General features: G+C 54.6%; 1 protein-coding gene across 1 annotated transcript in view; it reads right to left on the reverse strand.

The window, feature by feature from the left end:
- The window catches only part of APC (APC regulator of WNT signaling pathway), a 91,702-nt gene extending 87,592 nt beyond the window's left edge, over nt 1-4,110 (reverse strand). The window contains exon 1 of the mRNA XM_040973336.1: nt 3,887-4,110. The gene's annotated coding sequence lies outside the window, so the exon portion shown is untranslated. The remainder of the gene's footprint in view (nt 1-3,886) is intronic.
- Nucleotides 4,111-8,840: the final 4,730 nt, after the last annotated feature.

Raw genomic sequence — 8,840 nt, forward strand, 5'->3', positions numbered from 1 at the left:
CAATGACACAGGTACACAAAAGTATGTATTCCGGTAAACTAAAGAGTCTAGATGAGAAAGGTAATTTCTCAGGAGACAAACTGTCAAAATAATTACAAACCAGGAAGCCTATAAAAGAGGCTCAAAAATCAGGTAATGAAAATTACTAAGTACCTTACCATAAAAAACAAACACAACAACAACAACAACAAAATCCTACTTTCAGCCATTAGTTTTCTACTGGATTATAACACATTTAAGAAAGAAGTCATTCCACTCGCATATAGACTATTCCAAAACAGAAAATAAGACTAGGCTCCTCCCACGTCGCTGTCACGTCCCAGTGAGGATGAACAGACCGACCCCCTCCTGAACGGGTCCACGGTCCGTGTGCCAGTGCCAGTCTCAGCCTCGGAGCCCCTCCCGACCCAGCGGACACAACATCACTCCCTCAAGCCTGCTTTCCACCTGCCTTTGCTGTGCGTGTCTCTGCAATGTCTGCTGCCTATGTGCTCCACGGCCTGTAAAGTTCACTGTTGTTGCCATATGACCTGCTCCCCGCAGGCTCTAAATATTTGCTCAATCAATAATCATCATTTTTAGTTTTGTTGATTAAAGAATGACACAATGACACTCAAGTTCAGGGAGGCTTTCTGATGAATCCACACTTGATCAGAATGTCACACCCAGGCCCTGGTGCTAGAAGCACAGCACACGATCCAGCTTCAAGCACTGCAGAAAGGGACTCCCACAGCACGGGAGACTCTCTCCTTTTCCGCAGCAGGCAAAATAATACTTTCCTTAAATAGCTGAGGTATGCCACAAAGCCCAAATATTCTAGACATCTGGACATTAATATAAGGGTTCCTGGGACAAGTTAATGTATTAGACACAGAAAGTAACACTGCAAGCTATGACAGTCGCAGGGAATGGGGACAGTAGAAAGGAGGAACGTTGCACTGGGGAAGCTGACGCTTTTCTGGGTCTTGGGGACGGTTTCAGCACGGTGGGTACTCAACATACCAAATGTGCGATGTGAAAGGCACTCTTCGTCTTACTTTATACATGAAATCAGGGCGCGACATCTGAAAGCACCAGTTATTTACTGCCCTGAGCGAGGCCAAAACAAGAGGGGCAATGGAGAATGAATCACGCAAAACTAAGCCAAGTCCTTCGTGATTCCTGCGAGCCACTGGATGAAGCCTTAGTTGAGGTTAACTGCAGGATCCATTCATTCTCTTTTTTGCATGAATTTTATAACGCTGAGGAATTCCAGTGACCGCTCACAAAGGGCAGGTGTAGAGGCATTTTTGAAGGACAATTCTTTGTTTTACAGAACCATTCCAAAATTCACAGCACACTTACTGAATCTGGCTGTCATCCAACTTGCTGGAAGGACTTCACAGTCACAGCGACAACCAAAAGTGTACCACGTGTTTCTAAGCGTCTCCTGGCCCAACAATCGTCGGTAGGATTTCACAGCGACAAGCAAGTGTCCCAGCCCAAAGGGAAGCCAACTCCATCCCGTGAGCACGGCTATGCCCCTGTTCCTCACAGCACCCCACATGCGCGCTCACGGGCACTGGACACAATCAACAACCAGGATACGCCCTCAACTGTTCCTGATTTATGGTTTTAAACCCATTGCGATTGATGGCTATTTGCATGTTTGGCCCAATCACTACCTACAACTTACATCAACTCTTGGAGACCGCTGTTCAAGAATTCTTACCGGAGCCTAGACACGGCCAGCTCCTTCTCTTCAGCCTCTGCCCCACCTACGTCTGGATGGTAACACTGCCTTGCAACTGGGACATGAGCATGCCGGGATGCACATCTGGCCAAGGGCTTCTGTGAAAGGTTTACTTGCCTACTCAAGAGTGAACTTCACCTCTCTGGGAGAAGTAGGAGACTCTAATGCCTGAGCAAAAAGAGCCACCTGCACCCACGCTGGAGCAAGTCTGGGCTGAGACCTCCAGGCAGGGCCGGCACACACTGCAAGTATGCGTATGCTGAGCACCTGAGGAGGCTCACCTCAGATATGCCCAACTCCGAACTGTTTAAATCCCTGGCAGCTGAGCAGTCTGGGGCCAAAGCAACACATGGGGAGGACACGCATGTAGGATGGGGAGGAGGGTGAGGAGGAGGACACGCAGACGGAAAGGAAGGACGGACCACAGATACCCCTGGGAGCACTGGCCTTGAAAGAACAAGTGGGCCTGGTGCGCTGCCCGGCCAGTCCAGTCACCCCCTGTGAGAGCAGAACCCCCTGCGGTTACCAGCTACTCCACTCACGAGCCAGAACCTGCCAGCGGCCTGGGACAGGCAAAAGACGCTCAAGTGCGTGGCCCTGCGACCCACGTGGGAGCCCCGGTCCTGGCTTCAGCCTGTGCGGCGATGCAGCCACCCGGGGAGGGAATCAGTGCACGGAGGAGCTCTTCTCTCCTGCAACGCTTTCAAAATAAATAAATAAATCAATCTTCAGAAAAGATCATGACTATGATACAAGCATACAAGATGACACAGTATGAAAAGCACACACACATTACAAATCAGATGACTCAGATTTGTCTCAGAGCAAGATTCGGTAAAAAGCCTTCAGGAATGAGGCCATTAGGAGCACAGCCCTGCAGACCCAGCAGAAAGCAGGAGCCAGTGCAAACACTACCCAATGCCCCTCGGTGGCTTCCCAGGGATGCCAGGGCTCAATCCAACCACGCTTCTGAGGGAGGAGGCTTGTTGAGGCCGGGGACTGTCACAGACAGCACGGCATTCTGAGGCCACCCAGTCGGGGTGAGGAAACACCACGACCATGGGAAACCAGCTCCTTCAGGGCTCAGATGGGTGAGCTGAACAGGCAAGTGAGCGGAGAGAGCATGGGCTCAGGCAGTGGCGAGAAGTCCTGACACCAAGCCTCAAATCACTTTGCAAGAATCACCTGAGGCCCTGAACAGGGCTCGGCAACCCCAACTTCCCTACTGACCTCTCACTCCCAAAGCACACACGTCAAAAACAAGGGGCGCTGAGAACACGCGGGGAGGCGGGAGAGACAGCCAGGGCCAGAGGAACCAGCCATGCAGGAAGCCAACAGGAGCCTCATTCCTCTGCCTCTTGCACCAACAGTTAATTCTCTCCCTGAAGATGTTCAAGTTTGTTAGGTCGAAAGTCTACACCAGAAAAACAGATACCAGTGACAAGAGGCCGAATGAAAAATAAGCAAACCTGAGAGGCCAAATGCAATCTCTGTGTTAAATGGCTTTTTTTTTTTTAACCACACAATTCTAACAGGACCGGAAATTGTGCCTAATACCTGGAGAACACCTAGAAGAGCTACCCTAACGCGAAAGGCCCGCCCATTTGCAGAAGGACCAAGCCAGTCCTGGAAGGTGAGGGCCCGCCTCCGTCACCTGGGGGGCGTCCAGCTGCGGCACGCCCACCCGCAGCTTGCTCGAAAGCACCCTGGCAAGGCAGGTGGGTTTCCGATGCCCCTGTAACCGGGGAGGGAGAGCGGAGAACTGGCCCAAGTCTGAGCAATCGCGACCGAGCGGGACAACGTCGGAGAAACTCGGCACTGGGAAAGAAAAAAAAAGCTTTTCTCTCTTAGGGAAGTGACACAAAGGCTGGTGCAAAGCGGATCGGGAAGATTCGGTGGAGTGACTAACTGAACCCTGGATAAAACACGCTCCCGGCACGCACCCAACCCTTGCCAACTCCACACCCGCAGCGCTCGCCCCCCAGCTCAGGGGGTCCCCGCCTCGCTGCACGCCCACCACCGCCGGCCGCGAGCGCCGGGGCCCAGCAGGCGGCCAGGGCTCGCCGGTCTCCGGGTGACCCCGCAGGCCCCCGGGCCCTCGCGCCCACCTGCCGCCCGGCCGGCCGAGGCCTCCGGGCCGCGCAGCCCACTCACCTGCCAGACGCCCGCCCCGCCGCCCCGGCGCGTCCCCTCCGGCCGGACACAGCCCCGGCGGCCGCGAGGCGAGGGCGGCGCCGCAGCGGGCAACGCGGCGACGGGGCCCGGGCCCAGGGACGCGCACATAGGGGGGCGTCCCGGGGCGGCAGCTCCCTCACCGGCGGCCGGCGGCGCTCCCCGGGAACAGCATCGCGTCCGCCGCGGCCCGCTGCTCCCGGGCCTTCGCCCGCGGCTCCCCCACCGCCGCGGCCGGGCTTCCGGCGGCCACACTCCGCCCCCTCGCTACTCGCTCTGCGCCATCTTGCCGGGGGCGGGGCGGGGCCGTGCGCGTGCGCGGGGGCCGTGCACGTGCGCGAGGGCCGCGGCGCGGAGTGCGCAGGCGCGTGGCCGCTGTCCTCCAGGGTCTCCGCGGCCGGCCATGTGCGGCCGTGTGGAGCGGGCCGAGGAGCGTCGGCTGTCGGTCGCCTCGGGCGCAGAAGAGTTGCCATGGAGCGCTCGGGGCCTTTTCGTCCCGGAGCCCGCCCTGCTTGACGCACTGCTGTCGTTCTTAACCTCGCCTTTTCAGGCTTACAGTCGGTCAACCTGGAGCCGACACAGCGGCCGTGTGGGTTTCCTGTGCCAGGCGTTTGCAAGGGCTGTGGCCTTGACACAACGGAGGAAGTGAGCTGGGACTCCGGAGTCTGCCCGTTGTTGGGGACTGGCGCACCCTGAGGCCCTACACCTGGCTCAGGGAAAAGGCCCAGGCCAAGGATCGGGGCTTGCTTCTCACTCCTGAGGCTCCCGCGGCCTGGAATGCAGGGAGAGACCGCGCCGGGGCTTTCGCAGGAAAGGGCTTTGTCAGAAGGAAGAGGAATTCCCAGGGATCCAGGGCAGCCACATTCATACCCTGCCTGAGGCTGTGTGCTCATGCTAGAACTGAGCCCGCCACCACCCCTTCTCCCAGACTTACAGCTAGAGTCGGCACTACCACACCCCACTGTGTCCAGATCACTGCCCTCCGTCCCTCAGCCTGAGACAGGGGCCAGTGACGGACACCAACCACAGCACAGGTTCACGTGCTGCCATCACTGTCCAATGGAAATCAAGCCACAGTCACTTCCATTTTTTGTGTGTAAAATCTAAAATGTTCTAGTGTCCCCATTTGGAAGTCAGTGAGCCTCTTAAAAATTTAGTAGATGGAGGCAACTTTAACACATGATAATCTAACCTACTTGCTTCTGTATAATTTCATTTTCCAAGTGGTGGGTGTTTTCAAATAGAATTTGCTTGGACCTAATCCCTCAGTATGCACTTGCAGCTAACTGATGTGTGAATATGGAGTTGAGTATGTATTAACTCTAAAATTGGCTCTGTTTATTAGGTGTCTCACCTTTTAAAAAAAATGTTTCCTGTAGTGTAATACTCAGGGATTCAACTCTTTTACTGACCCGTGCTGTTTCCTTGAAGCATTGAACATGCAGCATTATGTTAATTTTCACACTCACTAATAGCATCAACATCAGATTATGGCTTTGTTGCAAAAAGTAGCAGATGGGAGAAAAAACTGGGAAAACAAAGCTCTCTTGAAACCTGGCATTTTGAAAACAGTTACTAAAAGGGATAGCGAAAGAAGGGGGCGGGATCTTAAAGGGACAAGTGCATCATTTCTTCCATTCCTAACGTACATCGAAGCAAAGTGCTTAGAGCCAAAATGTTGTTTCACGGACTCCACATGAGAGTGGCTAGAACCTCCTGGCCAAATCTCACCCTAAGAGAAACGGGGCTGTGGTGTCCAGGGTCAGCGCCCATGGATCCTGAGTCCTCGTCTCCTTCCAGGTGCTAACGCGAGTGGCAGAGGGCCTTCGGAGGGGCTCGAGGGACAGCAGATCCCTCTCTGCCTGCCCTTGTTTTGGAGGCACGAGGCTCTCACTGTCTGCTCACCAGGGCAAGGAGGAGGGCATGAGGGCTCTGTTACCTTGACCTCACCACCCAAATCCTAGGACAATAGACCATGTGGCACAGAGTCCCTCCTTCCCTGGGCTTCCAGAAGCAAATCTTGCCAGCTAGATCTCAGGGAACCGAACCCGCTTGTCGTAGGATTGGGGGGGGGGCAGCCACAGCAGGGACGGGATGCCAGTGTGGATCAGTCTCCTTATTCCAGCTCCTTGAGTGACAGAACAGGGACCTCTGAACCCTTGAGGTTCCTGCACAAGGGTCTCGCTGGGGACCCACAGTGCTTCTGTTTGGTGACAAGTATCAGGGGCAAGCTGGATTCTGAAAACAGAGGCAAATGGTTCAAAAAATTCTGTCCCCTAATTGCAACCTTCCAAACATGCAGTTGATGCAAAGGTAATTTTTCTGGCTTCAATGACAATACATGTCACTCAGATCCCTTGGTAGGTATAGATGAGAACCAATGCATGCTTGTTTGGGGGAGAAGCGTATTAAAGTAGGGGAAGTGATCAGAAACATGCACCTGCAACATCTCAGAGCATGTGCCCACATCTAAAAGGCCAGCTGACAGCAACACAGTACTATGCAGCACACTCCCATGAGCCTGAGCCACTCCCAGGCCCTTGGGAGATGTGCGTAATTCCAGATGAGAAATGGCTCTTGAGGCAGTCTGCATGTCCACTCTTCCTGGGACCCCATGCTCCCATCCCTTCATCTCCTGACCTAGTTTATCTGGTAGAAGCCAGCACTGAGACCAGGTACAGTCTAAGCCTCAGCAGAGTCTGGCACGCAGTGGCTGCCGCTGGAAGTCCACACAAAGACCAGCTCCCCACACGGCCCTTGGGTCACTCCATGGCACTGCAGCCCTCTGTGCTCTGCTCTACACCCTGGCTCTCCCAAGCTGGCAAGGAGAGCAAGGGCCCGTCCCAGGGGATGCTCCACTCCCAGAGGCCCTGGGAGGACAGGAATTGGTCAGGATGCCTTTGGGATACTCATCAGCAAGATTCAGCCTTAGGCCCCGACTGCCCCCACAAGCTGGTGCTGCTGGACCACCACGGCCAACACCATCCCGCCCAGATGCTGCCCGTGGTCTTCAGAGGGGCAGGGCAGCAGAGCTGAGTCCTTACTGGTGTGACTCGCATGCCTGCACCGTGAGAGTACCCGTCATTTGCTCACGGAGTGAGCTTGTAATCAATACGATACTTTAGGATTTTCTGGTGGAAAATAGTTTTTTTTTTTTTTTTTAGAGCAGCATTATGTTACATTAACGTAGTGTCCACATTGCATGCTCGTTCATGTGTGCATCCAGTGGCTCTAGTTGGCTCTTCCAAAACATGTCAGCAGCCAAGCACTCCCACCCACCTAAGAATAGGAACTAGCTGTCGGTGAGAGTGATGGGCGAGAAGGAAGCCTGCCAAGACGGAGTGGTTTAAAGTGAGCTTGAGTGGAAAACATATCCCCCATGCCCGTATGTTACAGCTTCTTACCACAACAGCATGGATGCCCCACATCTCACAGTGGAAGTGGCAGAATGCCTCTGGCCCGGAGACCTAAAGACATTTTCATCTGGTCTTGTACACTGGGGAAGGACACAGCTCCCTGGCGTATGGCTGTACCAAACACAGAGTCACGACTTGTCACACTGTCACGCTCTTCTCGCAAGCTCACTGCTGAGAGAATCCTGCTCCACCATGCCTGTCTTCTGGGAGCTGGAGAGCTGGGGATAGGGTGTGGGGTGCAGCATCCTGGAGTCAGCAGGCAGGGAAGTCATCATCCCGAGAACCCACAGATGATGGCTTGGCACACACCCGGGGGGCAGAGCACGGGGAGCAGAGCAGCGGAGTCGGGAATGTAGCATTGATTTGTGGAGTAATGGGCGACACAATTGCTATGCCACCCTGGACACAGAACGAGCCACTGGCTATGAGAGGCAGGGAGGGTGGATGGGTTTGGAGCTCACTGTGTGTCCCCAACCAGATGAGATAGTGAGTGCAGAGCTGTTGCCTGCTGCTGAGGGACCAGTGTCATCCTGAACCTGAATCCCAGGTGCCTTACTGAGCTCTCCTGACAATGGTTGGCCAGCCCCAAAGCACACAGATCTCCAACTGCCAATCAGATCAGAGGTGCAGGCTCCTGTGACACAGAGCAGGGGTCCACAGCTACTGCCCACCCCCTGCTGTCCACTTGCAGGCAGATTCCTCCAGCTTGGAGAAGGCTGAGGATCACTGTGCAACCTTGACTGTGAGGAGGGTGTGTGGCAGTGAGCATGCAGGGGTGTGCAATGGTATGTGGAATGGAGTGTGACAGTATGAAAGAGTGTGCAATAGTGAGTGTGTGACTGTAAGGTATGTGACAGTGAGTGTGATGGGTGTGCAACAGGGGGTGGAAGGGTGTGTGACAGTGTGAGAGTGTGTGACCGTAGCGTGGAAGGGCATGCGACGCTGGCCGCACAGGGTGATGGAGACATGTGCGTCATGAGAAAAGGAGCACTTTCGTTTCAGAGCTCAACTGTTTTGTTTTCATTCTGGACAAGTCGGACTCTGTAGAACCTTCCAGTGTGATGACTCTCTAAATTGATTTAAGCAAAGTTCATTGCTTTATCAGATAAAGGGACATGCCCTAGGGAGTGAAATGGCCAAAACCGCTTATAGAGAGCCTCCTGGCACCATTAGAAACTCTGTACTTGGCTCTAATTTCCTGTGAGGCAGGAGTTAAAGAGGCTTTGCCCACCAATGTGCTTTCCCTTGCTGGGTGGTAAGTGTGCTAGAAATCGCGGCTGGCTCCCAGGTGCACCCAGGCAGAAGGCAGAGAGAGGCGGGAATCGGCGGGGCGTCACCCCGACAACTTCCCTCAGTGCTGCCTAGAATGGGCCGTATGGTCTAGTGTCCCCAGGGTGCTCTGAGGTCATGGTCCCTCCGAAGGGCCGCTTGCTTCAGGAGACACGCTCCAGCATGGTCCCGTTTTCCCCTTGCCAGTGGCATTGCTCCCTCCTGGGCTGGGAGGCTGGTAGTGACTTTGG

This window comes from Ochotona curzoniae, unplaced genomic scaffold (assembly GCF_017591425.1).
Source record: "Ochotona curzoniae isolate NIBS_2020 unplaced genomic scaffold, NIBS_Ocur_1.0 contig_1, whole genome shotgun sequence".
NCBI lineage: Eukaryota > Metazoa > Chordata > Mammalia > Lagomorpha > Ochotonidae > Ochotona > Ochotona curzoniae.